General features: G+C 44.5%; 1 protein-coding gene across 14 annotated transcripts in view; it reads left to right on the top strand.

The window, feature by feature from the left end:
• FBRSL1 (fibrosin like 1) overlaps positions 1 to 18,092 on the top strand; it is a 510,214-nt gene that overhangs the window by 163,553 nt on the left and 328,569 nt on the right. The window contains exon 1 of one of the 14 annotated variants that reach the window (XM_017815485.1): positions 17,301 to 17,517. The exons of the other annotated variants lie outside the window; for them this stretch is intronic. The gene's annotated coding sequence lies outside the window, so the exon portion shown is untranslated. Of the gene's footprint in view, positions 1 to 17,300; positions 17,518 to 18,092 lie in introns of those variants that run through there. 14 annotated transcript variants of the gene reach the window in all.

The raw sequence follows: 18,092 nt of genomic DNA, 5'->3' as shown, positions 1-18,092 counted from the left end.
TGTTTGGAAAAGACAGAGAGACAGCTGGTTTGTGCCCAACTTGTGGTTGTACGTAATCCATCACTGCCAGGCTTGAAAACAAGCAGGAGCTCACAGGCACTGACTTCCTGGCACCGTGTCTGTTCAGCAAAAGCTCAGTGGTGGCACGAAGCTTTTCAGGGCTGTGGAGAGATGCAAACAATCCCTTCATTCTCCCTTCACTTGGGAAGCCACTGGTAGGTGGAAGCAGCTGAAGTCTCTGGGCTGCTGCAGTCCTGCAGGAGCTGGGAGTCAGATGTGTGTCTCCTTGTGATAAATCTGCACCACTGGCTGGTGGAATAAGCCCTGTTTTAAGGGAAAAGGAGAATAAAGCGGGAGGATTGGGCTTGGGGCAGAAGGTTGTGTTAAAAGATTTGCTGAAAACTCTTTCACTGCACAAAATGTGTTTGCAAACTTTTTTGTTGTTGTTGTTATTGTTATTCCAGGAGCCTGCAGTATGATAAAAATTCCTTTTGGCCATAGTGCCAATATTGGTAGTTTCTAGTGTGCCCTCAGGGATGATGACAGAGCAGTTTATGGGGCCACACAGTTGACAGCCATGTGTGTATTAAGATATTCATATTTTTGCCATGAATCCTGGGACCAGCTTGTTCCTTGTTACCTTACTGGTCTGAATTCCAGAATTTAAGGTATGGACTCATATTTTATTGAAGGCCATAGCTTGGATATTCATAGCTGTGTGTTGTGTGTGAAGCTGGTGGCTGTGAGGGTTTTCTGGGTGGTTTTTGTTTTTGTAAGGACCACAATACAGCCTGTAGTGCTGTGTGGTTCAGAGCGTGCTGAAGGCAGCAGAAAGGTGCCTGTGAACTATGTAGGATTTGGAATGCAGCCAAACGTCCTTTTATTGCAGATTTCATGTATTTTTCTTAACATGATTGCTACTGGATATATGTTCAGGCCTGCTACTGATTAACAGCCAGCAGGGAAATATCCTCTTTTCCCAAAATTGTTAATTATTTGCGAGCTGGTGCTCATGTGGGGAGATGTTTCAGTGCTGGGCTTTCCACAGAAAGGGGTTGATGTGTGGTGTAACTACAAGTATCTGTTATCGACAGTTACAGCTTCTGTAAAATAATAGAAAAGATATTACAAAATCATGTAATTAAATATCCTATTATAAGCCCCGAAGGCAAAGTACAGAATCATAGAAAGGGCCTAATTCCACTTTTTTTTTTTTTTTTTTTGCTTTGGAGCCCAAAATTCAACAGTTAACATTGTAGTTTTCTGCCCTGTACAGCTCCTCTCACACCCTTCCATGGGCTGAATAATGTGTCCCTTCCCTGCAACAGGTGAATAAAATATCTGGGGAATTACTGTGTCAGCTGGCTTAGCTCTCTTGATTTCAACAGAACTATTAATGGATTTGGGGTTCACCCTTTGTTGTTTCAAAAGCAACAGTCTGTGGGATTTGGGATTTTTTTTTTTATATACCCCTCCTCCCCAGTGTGCCATCACACAAATCTTGCACAATCCCTTTGTTCTTGAGTTGCTTTCTTGCTCTTTATTTAAGCGTGTTTATGACAGCTTCTCCTGGCTCGGAGAGATGGTTGGTCACAACGTGCGTTCCAGTAAAACTTGTCACAAACAAGCAAGTGATTCTGCAAGTCCCACTCCACAGAGCAACACAAAGCCTGTGATACAGTGTCTTTTCCTTTGGCAGTAATTGTTCTGCTCTCTGTATTATCTTACACAACACGACCACACCACCCGCTGCTCCGACTTCTGAAAAAACAAAGCTGTTCATCCCCGAGCCAAGAGGAACCGGAGTGATTCGGAATTACATAACTTGGGGAGGAAATGACTTGTTGGGTTGGGCTGCTCGCTGCTGAGTGAGCTTCTCCTCGTCTGCAGTGGGACATGGATCTGCTCTGCAGGATTCCTGTCACCCACACGTGTCCTCGGGGCTGGTGGGAGAGGCCGGAATGCCCCATGTGGGGGCTGCTGGGTCTGAGTGCTGGTGGGAGTTGTTGGTCTCCAGGATGGTGCCCCAGTAGGCACAGGCACAGGATTTCACAGCAAGAAGCCCATGGAGAGGACTCCTGGCATCCTTACTGTCCTAAAATAGGCTGTCTGGCCTTGAGTCAGCTCCATGGTGCTGCCAACCTAAACCCCACATCCCAGCTGTATGCAAACGAAGCAGAATTACAGCAAAACTGCAGGGATTGGTCGTCCCAGTGCTTTAACTTAGGACAGATGTGTGCATTAGTTGATTCAAACATCCTTTTTTTCGTTATTGCTTTTGATTTTAGCAGTTAAAAACATCTCAATTCCCAGGGCTTTTGCTGGAAACTTCTCCCCCACAAGCACTCTTATCACACATCCTCCCTCATTCTCACTTTGCAGCCACTGTGAAACGACAGTTTCCCGAAGGGGAATTCACCTTAGTGGTTGCTAAGCTGTTTATTTCCCTGGTCCCTAACACCCTGCAATTTCCTGCAGGCAACTGGAGGGTTTAATTTGTGAGATGTCTCTGGTGGGTTGTGTCCTACCTTTGCAGGGGACAGAGCATGTAATCTAATAGGTGGTTTGTTTGCTTTCCTTCCCAAGTGCTGTGGTTGTGTTTCTGTTGGAATAGGTTTTCAGTTTTTGAGGATAATGAGTGTTAACAAATCACTGGAAGTGAAAATAAAAATAGAGAAGGAAAAGTAGGTGAGATACCACTGCAAGCTTGGCTTGTGCTTTGTGGATCGTTTTTTTTAATAGCAAAAAAAAAGTGACATCAGCTCTGCTGCAGGCATGAATTAAAGATGAGAACTTAATAAAACTTGTTGGGGGGGAGAGGGAGGCAGGAAAGTGGAGCTAAAGCAGCGATGTCTTTATTTTTAAGCAGACAGCACCACCTCTGCTTCAGCTCTCTGAGGTGGTGACGGAGAATAACAAAAAGCAGCTTCTGAAGTGGTCTGTGAATCAAAAGTGCCCTCTGCTGGGAAAATCCTGCATGAGGGAGCGTTTCCAGACGACACCCGAAAGCCTAATTACCCTCTTTTGCTGGGGAAGAGGCTGGATGTGATCCAGGATGCTCTCAGCAGTTGCCTTTGCCATTACATGCCCAGTCGGGATTGCAATCTGAACATGCCACTGGGCACTGGGGCAGGCTGTGATTTCATTAGGGTTTGACATCACGTGTGCGTGGTTGCTCAGTCACTGCTCTGTTCCTTGTGAACAGAAAACAGGAATTTGCATTTGCAGTGTTGCCACATGAAGGATAAGGATCTGGATGCGAATGCCATGCAGATAACATCACCCCTGGCAAATAAATAAGCCATAAAATGGGATGGAGCCGGGAAGGAGCCTTCAGTAGCCCTGATTTAATTCTTATTTGTTTTACGTGAGCAGCATTGATGAAACGTGTGGTGTCAGTGCCAAACTACACACCCCTGCAGCGAGCCCTTGTTGTTCTGAGGCTCCAGACCTCTGGCACAGGCACTGTCCCAGTCTGAGCCTGCCAGAGGTTTGGTTGCCACTGCAGGAATGCTCCTGTGATCTCTGCCGGTCAGTCCAGGGGTTCTTGCCTCGGCTCCTGTGTGGGGCTGTACAGAGCAGGCTCGAAGGGTGGGGAAGGAAGGGCTGTGGGGAGTAATTGGTGTGTGACCATAAAGCAAGTCAGGAGGGAAGAGCTTGGACGTTCCCTGTGCGTATCACGAGGTTCTGTGGGTGTCCAGCCCTCCTGCCAGCATGGCTCTTGCAAAGCTGCCTGCAACTGGGACATCCTTCCAATTCAGGAGGAGTCCAGGCTCCATCTACATGCAGGTTCTGTGCTACAAACCCCTGACTCTGTGAAATGAACTATTTGTATGCAAAAATACAACTCTCAGCAGTTAGATCCTTGCTGTAAGTTCAACTGCTTGCCTTCTCCAGCTAGATGTTGCTGTTCCAATCCATAAGTGCACAGAAGCACAAACAAGAAAAATCAACAGAGAACAATAAAAATCCAATTAAAAACATCAATCTAAGTGTATAAGGTTTCAGCTGTTAGTACTCTGTTCTGAGCTTCTGTAGCAATTTCAGCGACAAGGGCTGTTTCTTATCTGAAGTAATTTATCTAAACATCTGGAGCAAAAAGGAATTGATCTGTCTTGTTATTTGTCATCACAAAAGACTGTTTTAGAAGATGAATAGTCAGAGATATAAAAATAGCAGAAATCAGAGCGAATAGATAAACTGAACTTAAAAATACAGTTAGCACTGGTCTGGTGTTTGTGCCCCTTGGGAAGAGAAGCTGCTGTAGGATGCATCATGTTGATGTTATATAGCAGCAAGGAGTGATATTGATGAATTCTGAAGGGAGAGCTGGCCAGGAAAGGAGGGAAATAATCCTTGTGGCTATGAAACAAGCTTGAAATCCTGCGGGATTTGTAACGGAAGCCTTTTTCGTCAAAGGAGCTGTGGAGCTTGTGTCCCAGGTTTCACTCTGCTGGCACTGGTTGACTTTGGCAGGCAGGAGTTTTTCCTATAATTGTCCTTGAGAAGCCTTTGATTGTTCTGCCTGTACTCGTGGGTGGGAAGGCAGCTTTATTTAAGGAGGAATAAATATTTATTCTCTTCGAGCGCTTGCCACAGCTGCTGCTTTGCAAAAAGATGGTGGTTTCAGTTAAAAGTGAGTCATGCAAACTCTGTGCTTTTATGAATTTGCACCTGCTGAGCTGTGGTTTGGGTTTGAATGAGTCTAAAATCTCAGAGGTAAAGTTCACCAAAAGTGGTAAGTTTTGACTGTCTAAACCCAGTAAATTATTCATTCCTTTCTTTCTCCCAATTCCATTGAATTACCACCTAATGCTCCTGCCTGCACTTTGAGTGGATTTCTTAGTAAATTTGGCTGATGTTTCAGGTGCACAGCAATCATTTGGCTTGTTTTCAGATTTGATTTCAGAAGAAATGCAGAGCTGAGTCTTGTCATCCATAATACTTGTAAATTCGAAAACAGGGGTTTGGTGCCCAGTTCAAATAATTTATTGAATTGACTGGGTGATTTCTGTCTTGTTTCTATTTACAGCGAGAAATGGGAGTTTTAAACTCTGGGAAATGCCTCTGTTTGGTGTAGAGAGCTGTTATCTCTGAAACCTACTGGCAGTTACATGTCATATTACCTGTTAAAGTGCATGATGTGCTGGGTAAGATGGTGGACTTGAGCCAAATGTAGATTGTACAGGAAGTATTTAGATTATACATATGCTCTTAATGGCATTTGGTTTCTTAGTTACTGGGTGTTTGTTGGACTGTATTGGCACTTAATGCTGTCGATGACTTTTGGATCCAGACATTCCTGAGTGTCCTTTTAGGAGCTGTAGGAATGGAGAGATGTGCTGCAGACAAAACACGAGGTCAAATGCCATGAATGCTGGATTTCTGTAATTGGCTTCTTTCAGAAGTGGGGAATTTAAGTGATTTTTCTAGTAGTTACTTTTTAATCCACCCCAGTTTCTTCTTCCCTTTCCCTGCACACTTCCCAGGGTGGGGTTTACTTCTGACATAGAACTTAGGTATTTGAAAAGAGGAAAAGCCCCATGTTGTAATAATGTAATGCTTCTTTGTAAGTAGTATTTGGTATATTTGCAAGAGTGACAGTAATGTTTCCAGAGGGATTTGGTGCTCAGTTCAGAGCCAGGATATGGTTGTCTTTTAATGGAGAGGCTTATGCTGGGCTTCTGTAAAAAGGTGCCTGGTGCAGAAAGCCCCTCCACCGTGGTGTCCTGGGACCACACTGCCCTTTCTCCTCCCTGTGGAAACTTTCTGGATGGTCCTGTTGGTGCATGCAAGATAGATGAGTCACATCCGCCTTGGAAAGGGAAAACCAGAGCAGCTGGCAGTGCCTGAGGGGCAATCCCTGCCTGTGCCCCAGTTCCTACCCCTCCCGGCACACGCAGAGCTCCAGCAGCTCAGTGCCCTCGATTAAGGGTAATTGGGTGTGCTTGGGGGGTGGCTTTGCATGGGGAGAGAGCCAAGTGGTGAAGATGCGGAGGAATGGCATCACACAAGCAGCCTCAGAGGCTGCTGATGTGCCCGTGCCATAATGGAATTTGGTTTCTTAGTCCACAGCGGAGTTTCCTGGGAAAAGGTACAGGGAGTGCTTCCAATCAAAGGCATCCAAGTGAAGATCTGCACCCGGTGATGGCAACATGCACAGTTCTTCTCATCTGGAGAAGCAGCACATTGCTTTCCTAACACCTTAGTGCAAGGAGATACATTTCCAGGGATGGATCCAGTGCCTCTGAGTGTGTGTTTAGTTGGCAAATGGAAGGAAGCTCAGCTGAGAGAACTGCCTTGCAGTCTCAGCATGGGTCCGACGTGTGAAATGAGATCTGTGAAATTACTCCTCTTGCTAATTTGTCTCATTAGCAAGATGGGGGGCTGTATGTAATGCAGAGTGTTCCCTTCCTATTGTTCCACATGTTGGTGATAGAACAAACAAAATTCCCTCTGCACAAGCAGTCCCTGAAGACAGTTGTTCCACTGGTGTTTCTCATCTTCACACCTCACCCCTGTATTTCTGCTTGGAGAAACAACTGCTTGCCTCAGTGTAGAAAGTAGCAGGTCACAAAGCGACACTCAGTTGCTCTTTATCAGTGTTTCAGCACAGGATTCCTCCTCAAAGAACTTCCAAGTTTTAAAAACCCCGAAAACTCAAGAGGGATGTGCTGCTGTCCCTGCCCCTCTCCAGGGAAGCGAGGGCAGCCTGTGCACTTGCTGAGGTCAGGCTTTCTTGTCTCTTCCTTCCAGTGCTTTTCCTCTTTCCAGTTCCTGATTAAATGAAGCCATCCTGATAGAAAGGAATGCCACATACTCTCGGTGTGTCTGGTTTGTTTGTTTTTAAAAAAAGACTGTTGAACTTTTTGTCATATTTCAGTAGCGCTTTAAAAAGGAAAATAAAAATTCATGCAGCAACCTTCATTATTTTGATCATGAGTATTTTCAAAGGGTTTTTTTCCTAATAAGAAATCATACCATGTACATGATGTTTGATAGCGTTTGGTCATTAAAAATAAACTTTAACAGGAAGTTGAATTTTAGGAATTTCCTCTTATGGTGAAATAACAGGTTTTGCTTGTGACAGAGCATTCCAAATAGCAGCAATTTCCCACTCCTCAGGAGTTTTCACCCCAGCACATGTCCACTGGTCTGCAGCAAAACAGGAAGATGGGGAGGCAGAGAGAAGGAAGATGGAGATTTTTGATTGCTTTGAGATAGCGAGGTAGCATCCTAAAGGCTGTGATGATCTTTTTGGTTTGGACATTCAAAAATGAGCAGAACGAGAAGTTTTGCGTAATGCACTGTAGGTCTCCTCCTGCTAAGCTGCACTGCTCTGTGCAGACACGCAGCTCTGTCTCTGCACTCCTGACCCTCTCTCTCCCTCGTGGCTGCTCATTGCCCTGAGCTCATCCCCACTGCTCCCCGCTCTGCTCCCTGGGTTCTCCTTTCTCAAGCCCTTTGAGAAACGAAGGGTCTGATGAACATCAGAGTGTGTCACCAACTACTGTGGATGAAGCCCTGTCATCCAGTGTCAGTGGAACAGGAGTCTGATGGAGTGCCCTGGAGTTGTCATGTGTGCAGGAAGCTCATGGTCTGGGGGACGGGGAACATTTACCCGATGAATCCTGGAAAGAGAAATGAAGAAAGCAGCAAATATAACATTAAGTTTAAGCATGTTTGACTGTGAAACCACTTAAGGAACTTATCTTGAGTTGATTTGTAAGCGTAACCTGAGCCAGGTGTTTCTGGGCTAACATTTTATCCATTGATATCTATGTGGATGAGCATCCTCTGCTCCTGCCCTTGCCTGGCTCTGGAGCCTTGTTTACTGTTGAATGTGAAGTGCTGGTGAGAACCAGTCCAGCTGGGGATTTGTTTTCCTGCTGGTTGGACTGGTATTTGCAAACATTCAAGGATTAGCAGCGTTGAGATTTGCAGAGCTTTGCTCTCCAGAGGGGAAAACTGCTGCCTTGGACCTACAGCACACTGGTGAAGTGCTTAAGCAGCGGCTGGGGCAGGATCCTCGCTGTCAGGGCAGTGTTAAAACAAGATGCTTAAACCCTTCTAAAGCTGCTGATTACTGAACAGAAACCTGAGCTCAAGAAACCTATTAGTATGCTAAACCAGACTTGTTTTCTCCCTTAATTTTAACGCGAATAACTTTGTTTTAAATTGGTGCCGGTAAGAATTGGGAAAAGATTTCTGAGAGAGGTTTTTTTCCTTGCTGTTAGAATAACCTCATTTCAGGCCCCGCTGTGAGACTTTGTGGCAGCTCCTTTTCGTTGGAAGGTTGCCCCAGGTGACTTATGGTTCATGCACTCTTGTAAGTGTTATTAATTTGTGAGGTTTCAGTGGTTAGGCTGAGCTGCTAAGTGGCCTCTGAGCAGATAATGAGGTCAAGCAGGGAAGAGAGGGAAGAGTCCTGCGTGTTCCCACTTGCCATTTGTACCCAGGTTGCACGTTTTATGGAGATTTTGTCCTAAAAGCAAAGTTCCTGTAAAGTCATGATTTTGCAGAGGTGTTTTACAGTACTTGTCCAAACCTGAAAACAAACCTAGTTGTTCATGCTCAACAGGGCTGCTGTTGAGATCGCTGCTGTCACGCTGAAAGGCAAATGTGCTGGTGTTTGTTTTGGATCATTTTGTGCTGCATTAGAATGAAGAAACTACTAAAATGCTGATCCTTGTTCTCCGGGGGGGGTTTGCAAGGTAGGCTGCACCATTAGTGAGGTGGAAGAGCACAGCTTAGGACATTTTATAAAGAAAGCAGGGTATGAAGCATAGGAGGGTGCAAAACTGGCTGTAGAAGAAGCATTATTGTCACATATTTAGTAGCTGGAAAGCCTCAACTACAAAAGCTGAATTAGTTTGCAAACAACTGTCGTCTATATTTCACTCTAATCAGCTCCCTGACTTGGATTGTATAATAATCTTCATATTATATCACAGAGGTCCAAGGTTACACAAAGATCACTTCTGGGATTTGATTTATCCATTACATTCACCCTGAAAGTTTCAAATACAGTCATTCAGCATATCTAAGGTGGAAGGTAGCTATAAGTGTCTCTTGAGAGGCCCACTTTTTGCATTTTGAGGCGGGTGCATGACCCTACACCCTTCAGAGTTGACAGGAGTGGAGCCTTCAGTGCATGTTAAGTCAAACCAAGAGTTTAAGGAAAGTCCCTCTGTTTCTGGCAGTGTCCCAGCAATCCTGACCAGTGAAGCTTTTTGTTGAGCATTGAATTCTTGCAGAAGTTACTCTACAGTTTAACTTCCAAGCAGTAATTTCAGTGGGACTACTGATGGTGTATAAAGTGAAGTGCTGATGTAAGATCAGGATCATCTTTAAATCTACTCCCTGCAGATCCAGATACAAAATGGAGCATCCTGCAAAAGGGAACTGGCAGTGCTGGCTTTGGTCTACAGCCAGCTGCTCATTCATAGATGAATCAGGAGATACTTCAAGAAACCAGGTCTTGAAAGAATCTCTATTTCTGGAGGCATGATACGGTTTTAAGCAGCTGTCTTATTGACCCAAACAAGTAGAACTTCGTTTTCTAACAGAGCGATGAGAACATGCCTGTTCAGTAATTCTGCAGCTGGCAAACGTTTCTGTGCTGTGCAGAGCCTGGTGGGTGAAGGTGACCGTGGCAGTCATGAGATGTTTTCTGTAACAGCAAACTGTGGTTTCAAAATGCGCATTTACGCTCCCTGGACGCTGATTTTTTCAGCACTTAGGGTTTCATTAACGTCGTAGTGATATCTTCAGTTGGATTTGATTTGCATACAGAATAGAAGACTTGCTTAAAAAAGGGTGCAAGGCTGAGTCTTCTGTTGCTTTTTGGCTGATGGATGTTTCCTCCTGAGCTGCCCAGAGCAGCGCTGCCCTCAGCTGCAGCTCAGTGAGCAGCACAGGAATGTGCTGGTTCACTTGTCATTAACTTCTTTCAGAGAGGGGATTAGCACTGTGGCATCCTCCTGCTCTCTAAGTGCAGCACAGAAAGGGAGATAACGTGGAATAACTGCACCATGTTCTGACTGGGGATCTTTTCCAACACTTGCCCTGGGTGATGGTGTGATTTGGGTTTTTAAAACATGAACGAGTCCACGCTGGCAGACAGGGCCCTGCCTGAGTGTGAGAGCTGAGGGGGTTATGGGGACACTGAGGAGGTGTTGAAAGTGGAAAGAAGCTGTTGGGGTTTGGTGTGGTTGGAAATGTTGAGTGTTGGAGGCACTGAGGGATGCTCAGCTCGGAGCAGGGAGGTCACAGGGAGCTGTGCAGCAGCCCTGCAGTGCCAGGGCAGGTAAATGGCACTGAGGTGGCCACACACTGCCCAAAGCAGTGCTGGGCAAGGGCTCACCTGTGTGGAAAGGAAAGAGAGAGCACAGAGGAGCAGAATATGTTCCAAAACCACCGTGGTTAAGGGCATACAATGTGGGTCTTCAGCTGAAAACAATGCTCTGCTTGTGGACAGGCTGGTGCTGGCCTTGAATGGCCAGGAAGGATGCAGAGGAGGACAAACCTTTGGGATGGCAGCACTGTGTGAGCAGTGCATGGTGCTCTGAGCTAACTTTGGAGTCATCCTTTTGGATTTACAGGGCACACAAAGACACAGTGCAGCTCTCTTGCTTACCTAGGCAAGGCACAAACGTGTCTCTTCTACCACAAGTGGTGGTTCAAGTGCCCTATTGAGCCCTGGGAGGAACAGAGCTCTCCCCTCTTACCCCCTCTGGGAAGAGCCTGGAGAATCATTTGTTCCTTCTAAACTCAGATCTGGGCATCTGAGTGTGTGAGAACATTTGTGCTTTGTTTTGCTCAGGAACCTGCTTGAATAGAGTGGGAGAGGTTGATAAATAAATGTATAAAAAATACCTCACCCTGGAAAACCTGTTAATGTCAGTGTTATTTATAGGTGGTGTATCAGAACCCCCCTAAGGGGTTGGGAGCTGGTGACACTGAGCAAATTGCAGCCTATTGCAGGGGTTTTTTTTCTTGTTTACATGAACTACTGATGCCTAGAAAATAGAGGAGAAAGCTGAGCTGTCACCAGCTGAAGTCACAGTGCTTGTTAATACCAGGGTTTGGGTATCAAAGCTTGTATCGCCAAAGTAAAAATGTGGAAACCTTGTTCTATTTGCCTCATTTGTTGGCTCTTGCCAAATGTTAGTCATAGGCTACAACAGCAGTAAAATCAGCTCCTTCCTTCTGAAAGTATAACCACTTGCTATAACCTTCATAAGTTTTAATTAAAAAGAGCATGTAATGATTTTGGGATTGAATCCAATTTCACATGCTGTTTAAATTAAGAAATAAAATTGTTTCCATCAGGCTTCTAGTTCAAGGTTTGTAACTGCAGGATCATTTCCTTTTTCATCAGTTTCTGAGTTTTAAAATGGCTTATGAACTTTAGTGAAATCATTTAGAAATGGATTTCATGCAGAATAGTTAATAAATGGATAGCACAACCGTGTAGCGAAATGAATCTTGTTTGCATCTCAAGCAGCACAAATTTAAATAAAATGCAGGGCTTTGCATAACAGCATTTGTTTTTAATGTTGGCAGTATTTTTCAAGCCACCTCCAGTGTCCTTCATTTTTCACCAGGATATCTTTGGCAGCAAGGAGGATTTTCAGGGGCTGATTCAAGGTACATAATTGGAGCAGTGAGACTACACACACAAAGTGTCAGTTAATGGATGAGGCTCATTTAATTGTAGGCTCCTCAGAAATAACCCAAGAAACACTTCACTGGTAGCTAATGCAGAGGTGTAATTAGACTTCTGCACAAGTGTAATTAGGCTGATTGCATAGAAAGGAAGAGAGTTCATAAGGTTTTTCAAATGTGTGCAGAGTCGTTTTGTCTCAGCTGTCTTGTCCATAAGCTTCTGCTGTATTTGTGTTGGACTTAAATAAATAAGCACATTGCTCTTTACCTGTAATCTTCTGTCCTTCCAAAGTGGGTTTTTCCTTGCTGGTTGTTTGTTTTTAAGTAAAGCTCAATTGCAGCCGTGCCTGAGCCGAGGTGAGGCTGTGCCCATGCTCAGCTGTGGGCCTTGAAAACAGGGAGGGAAGGAAAAAAAACCTTCTTTTTTGAGGAATGGTGTCTAGGATTTTTCTATATTTGTTTAAGCAGTGGTAAAGGAAAGGAGAATGTTTGCAGTAATCAATACTTGTTGCCAGTTGTGAGCACGTAGAAACCCAGAGGAAATGCAGCTCTGAATTAGGAGCATAAAATACAGGGCTATTTCAAGCAGCATCTAACCAGGGAAATGATTTCTGCCATAAAAGCAAATGTGCTGCACAGGTGAGGGACACTGAGGGGATGCTGTGGATTTCCTAATGTCGGGATGAATCAAAAAGTAAAAAGCCTTCCAACTGTCCTGTGTGTTCCCTGGATTCTGCACAACTGGTGGATGGAGGTAAACTGGCAACGTCAAGTGCTTGTACTCTGATGTTTTAATGCCAGGAACCCACATTTTAATGGAACATGGGCTGTGTCCCCAGTCCTGCTCCCAGCATCCCAGTGCATGGCCAAGAACCCCTCTGCCTCAGGGGCAGAGCTGGTTTTAATCTTGGCTTTGGAGAGGTTGAACTAGAGATCAGTGAATTAGTAACTTTCTAGATCAGCTGTGGATCAGTTCCTCCCTGCTTCAAGTTACTTACTTTGCTGTTGGGAACAGAGTTAGGGGAAGTTTCAGCATCATTTTGCTGGGTATGTTCCTGTGTAAGTAAATAACATGTATGAAAAATGAGTCTCAAAGAAGTATTTTAAGTTTGCTGATTTATGTTTCCACGCTAGGGTATCTCTGAATGCTTTTGTGGAGTAAATCCCAGCATATGGCTCCAAGTTGATTATAAAATACAGACGTTTCTGTGTGGGTATCTGGCTCCATTCTTCTCCCTGCTTGGTAATGACCATAACTGTTCTGTCTGACAGCTGTGCAGTGACTGTACAAAACGAGATGGTGGAGCTGGTCCAGCTCCCAGAGTGCCAGCATCTGCACTCCTTGGCTCCAGTTTGCTTTTGGCAGTGCTGACTGAGAAACCAGTGATTCATTCAGCAGAGAGAATGAAGCTGAAGTCTGACCCTTAGAGGAGCTGCTGCTGGGTCAGTGCAGAGGCACACTGGTGTATTTAGGAAAGTTCACACCTTCACATCTCCTGCTGAGTTCTTCTGTGTGTAAATACAACTGCAGCATCCTGGAGCATCTGTGCAAGAGCAGGGCCAGTTTCTCTGAAACCCCTGGATGCAGTGGTATCCTGTACCACAGTGGGGTTGGTCACCTCTAGTACAGGCTTTGCCTTTGCTGCAGAAACAGAGAAAGAGGGAAGGGTTCCCATAATCAAAGTCAGAGGACAAGGTAACCAGATTTCAGTAAGTCACGTGCAGTGGGAGGTGGTAACAAGAAATACATGGGATGGAAGGGACAGAAGAGGAGAAGGAAACTTTCTGTTCTCTCTCTGTTGCTTATTTTGGATTATGTTCTTATTGCTGTCTCCTGCTAGTCCAGCTTGCTCTTATGTGACCCTTAATTCCCAGTCTTTCCCTTCTCTGCTTGCATTTTTATTTTTCCTGGTTACCTTGGGTTGTACTGAGGGATGAAAGGACATCGTGTGTGCTTTGGTACTGGGTAGCATTCAGGCCATGCGGGCTCAAAAAACAGAACTAGGGGCATTACAGGAAGGGTAAATATTTATTTCCTGTCCTGAATTGGTTACATTTTTAAGCAGAAGATTCCTGACTGAATCCTTAACTTTGGTGGGTTTTTTTGAGGACTTTTGCCTCTGAATTGTTTCCTCATCCAAGGGAAGGAATATAGAAGAGTGATATCCTGAGCTCCTGTTACAGGCTGGCACCCTTGAACTACCTTTAGCTGAGGCCCTTGAGCCCAGTGCAGCTTATTCTGTAGGTTTGTTAAGTGGTAGCATTTATTATCTGCCAGGTGCTGGTAAGTTGTGTGATTACAGCAGCATGTTTGTCTTTGCCCTCTAGCTCAGATGGCTCTTGTGGGCCTCGAGAAGTGAAGAAACACCATCTGGCTGCTGCTGCAGGATGCTGGGAGATTTCCATCCTTCAGTTCTTTAGAGCTGGAGTCTTTTTTTTTAATTTTTATTTTTTTTTACATTTTAGAAAGCCTAGGGACACTTCCAGCCCTGTTTTCCCCTTGTTTCTTTCTGAGCCGAAGAATGTCTCCTACCCTCTTATTTACAGCCACTTGCTCCAGGCAGGGGTTGTCAGAGAGCGTTCAGTGTTCCGAGCTGACACAGCTTTTCAGGGTTACTGCCTCCCTGCTCTCCTGGGAATTCCAGGGAGAGGATCCTGGTGGTAGCTCAGTGAAATGCCTGACAGAGAATTGTTTCTTCTGATGTTACCTGGCTGATCAAAGGTGGGGTGGTTCTGTAATTTCCCACACAGAGCTCGTAGGTTTGTTGTCAAGAAGAAAAGCCCGTCTTCGACGAGGCATGTGTGTCAAATGAAAAGTTTTATAACAGCAGCTCAAATCTGATTGGGCTTTTGGGTTTAAGTTCGTATTTATACCAAGAGGGAGAGAGAGAGAAATAGGTGTGATGGTTATTACCATGCAGAGCTAAAGGTAGCAGGGAGTCAGCTGGGGGGGCAGCAGTATTTTGAGCAGGTCGATTCTCATCCCTCTCTACCTGCTCTGCAGCTGCATTAAAAATGTTTTTAATAAAATATCTATTCTCAATCTGATGAGGTATTACCCTCCCTGTGTAATAAAAGGCAGGGTAACTACTTGAAGCAGATAAATGGGGGAATTGCTCAGGACCTGGGTTGAGGGGTGAGCTCTGTGGGTGGGAAGTGTTTGTGCCTCTGTGCGTGTAACGGTGGCTGCAAACTGCCTTCCCAGCTTGTTTTTCCCCATTTACCCTCCAGTGGGGAAAAACAGGATATTATTTTCCCTTGAAAAATATCAAGTGTTGGAGGCCTCACCCATCTGCCTGTGTTAGAGGCTCTTAGTGGCACAGTGTGAGGGAACTGTTTGAGGCACAGCTCCTGCAGCCCTGAGCGGGAAGTGTCTGTGGCTCTGCCTTCAGCCTCCTCCGGGGTGAGGATTAAAGCTGGCTGGGGGGAACCACAAATCTGGTTTTTTGCAGCTTCTGAGATTTCAAAGTTTGTTTTGGGTCAGTGTCGCAACAAAAGGAAAAGCTTTTGGATGTTGTTTGCAACGTAAGCATGTGTTGAAACACCTCGTTTTGGGCAGCGAGGGTGAGGAGCAGCCAAGTCACTGCCAGACGAGAAATGGCCGGGGACAGCTCTGGGCTGGAATTGTATTTTATTTGTCTGGCCTTTTTCTTTAGCATAGGTTTCTTGTCACCAGAGAAACATTCTCGTTTCGTTGGCCAGAAATAGCCACCTGACAGCCACCTCCAGGAAGAGTTTGCTCTGTAATGCTGCATGGGGGGCACTTACTGCAGATACTTCTGGAGCAAGGTTTTATACAGGCACTGAGCTGGCACTGCTCAAAGCAGCACTTCTGCCTCTTTCCAGCTGGCTTTCTTCCTAATGCCCACTGCTCCCTCGTGGCAGGACAACTCTGGGTTAGGATCAGAGTCCGACTGTGGTTTTTATTGGTGGTTTGGTTTTTGGTTTGTACTTGTCTTCCATATACTGGGAGTTTTTCAGCCTCGCTGGTTTCCTGATGTGCACCATCACTTTTGCTGAGGTGCAGGAGCAGCAGTGACCTGGGGAAGGTTCCACATTTCTGGCCTCTGTGTAGGTTTGTGTCGTGTTGAAGTATATGTGAAATTATGTCCCTGACGCTGCAGTACACGCCAATATTTTATACTCATTAACCTCCTGAAGTTGAGAGATTATTGATATGAATAAGTCCTGGCAGGATAGAGGATTTAGAGGAGAAGAGGATAAATTATATTGAATAAAATGATACGTATCTCTCTCTCCAACCAGCAAGCCCCAGTATCCTGCTCAGAGCTGCCTTATCCAGCAGCAAGGGTTTACAAGAGCTAAAACAATCATAGCTGCAGTGTGTGATTGCAGGTTTGTGATATGGGGATTTAGTTGAGCAATACTCTTTTGCTGTGGACAAAACCACCTGCAATTTTAACAGCACATTAAAGAGTTTTTAGTTCTCAGGCAGTACAAGCTATGACAAGTCGTGACTTCTTCAATTAAAATCAATAGCGATGCAAGCTAAATAAAAGATTTAACAGCAGGTGGGTGGTTTAGCTGGTAAATTGATTTCCTTTGGGTACAGGTGAATGTGCATGACAGTACCTCCGTCATTAAATAATTTCTGTGGTGAGAGACACAATCAGCTTTATTAATGGGACTGTTCTTGTAGGCTTGTAACATAAATCAGTGCCTGCCAGAAAACATCACCTAACTGGTTAGAGAGGTGTCAAAGCAATATGTTAGAGAGCAGTTTACTAATCTTTGCAAAGTGGATTAAAAAGTACGTTGGCTGGAGAGTAAATGTTCATACTGTCCTTTTCAGAGTAAAATCAAAATAAAGTTTACACAGGTTTAAGGAAAAAAAAATCTGCAGGATTTACATCTCCCTGCATTGGTGCTACTGTGGCTTGAAAACAAGATTGTATTGTTTTAGTGGCACAACTGAACAAAGTTCTGGATACTTCACATTTGGTAATTGTTTCCAACTGTGGAAAGATCACAAAGTGACTGGGATATTGAGAATCAAGCTGGTTAATATTATACCAGAAGTGATAAGATATGAAACTGAAAAGTCCCTGAGTCTTTACCTTCCTTATCTCTTATCACTCTCCTTAATAGTTATAGTTTTAGATTAAGTAACCTCTCATATCATAAAATAATATATAGTTTATTGGTGCACGATACAATTTTGCTTCCTATTGTCATTTATTGAGCTTTCAAAAATGTCAAAGGTCAGGGCTTTGGGTTTGTTTTTTTTTTGTCCCTCATAGCAAGTGATTTCAGTTAACAAATAAGAATGTTGCTACTTAAGATACTGATTTCTACTTCCCTGATCAAGGTTTAGAAGAGAATAAACCAGAGCAGAGAACTTTAAATCTAACAGCCAGGATTAGAAGGCAGACACATTTTATTCAGGTTGCTGTGCCTTTCACGATGTCTTTAGGGGCTCATTCCTCATCTCTGCAAAATGGAAAGATGCCTTGACCACATGCTTTCCTTACTGTGGCTCTGCTAGTTAAACATTTTTTAAAGATTTAGGGGATGTCCTCAGTGTTAATAATGTTAATAATTAACCTGCCTCTCTAGCTGTCCTATACTGTAGATTTCACTTCTTTGATTTTATGTTTTTCTTTCGTTGTTCATCTTCTCGAGTTTCACCTTTTCTTGTTCTCATCGTAGTCAAGTACAAACTTCCACTGGCTGTGGTGGCCCGTGCAGGGTTGTGTCAGCCCAAATAATCCCAGACTGATGCTGTGGGAACTTCAGCCAGACTGTGCCTGTGCAAGATGGGCTTCCTGTGGCAGGCAGGGAAGACAGAGCTGGGGAGTTGTGGCTGCCTGTAGCTGAAGGCAGGAGGTAGGAGGGAAATGGGTCTGGTCCTGCCTTCCTCTTCAGTTGCTCTGTTGTGTGGGTGCAGCCAGCATGTTCTGACTGCTTGGTTTTAGTTTGGTGGGGTGCTGGAAGGTAGAAGTACTTTGATTGATATGTTTGTTTATTTATTTATTTATTATTTTTATTTTCCAACTTATTTTGGTTTTGGTGGGGTAGTTGTTGTATACAATGCTGTGCTGTTACTGAGAAACACTCCAGTTACCTGCTGGAACATGAAAATACACTGCAAATTCCTTTAATTGCTTAGAGCCAGGTGTTTGCACACAGCAGATCTCCACCTGAAGGAGAAGCTTGAAGTGCTCAATGACAACAGCCTCATGCTCCAATGGGACATTCTGCACTGTAGTAATATGCATAGAAAAAGGATCCTTCATTTTTAACAACATTGGTTAAGTCCATCTTTCTCATCTGGCATCTGCTGAGTGCAAACATCAGCCCTGTTCTTCCTTCCCAGGTGTCCTGCCCATTACTGAGCACCAGACAAGTGTTATATCTCATGTTTTTAATGCCTGGGGAAATGTTCCTCCTCAAATTGAAGC

This window comes from Lepidothrix coronata, unplaced genomic scaffold (assembly GCF_001604755.1).
Source record: "Lepidothrix coronata isolate B3197 unplaced genomic scaffold, Lepidothrix_coronata-1.0 Scaffold51, whole genome shotgun sequence".
Classification (NCBI taxonomy): domain Eukaryota; kingdom Metazoa; phylum Chordata; class Aves; order Passeriformes; family Pipridae; genus Lepidothrix; species Lepidothrix coronata.
The sequence above is the reverse complement of the archived record's forward strand: the minus strand, read 5'-3'. Positions and strand labels throughout refer to the sequence as shown.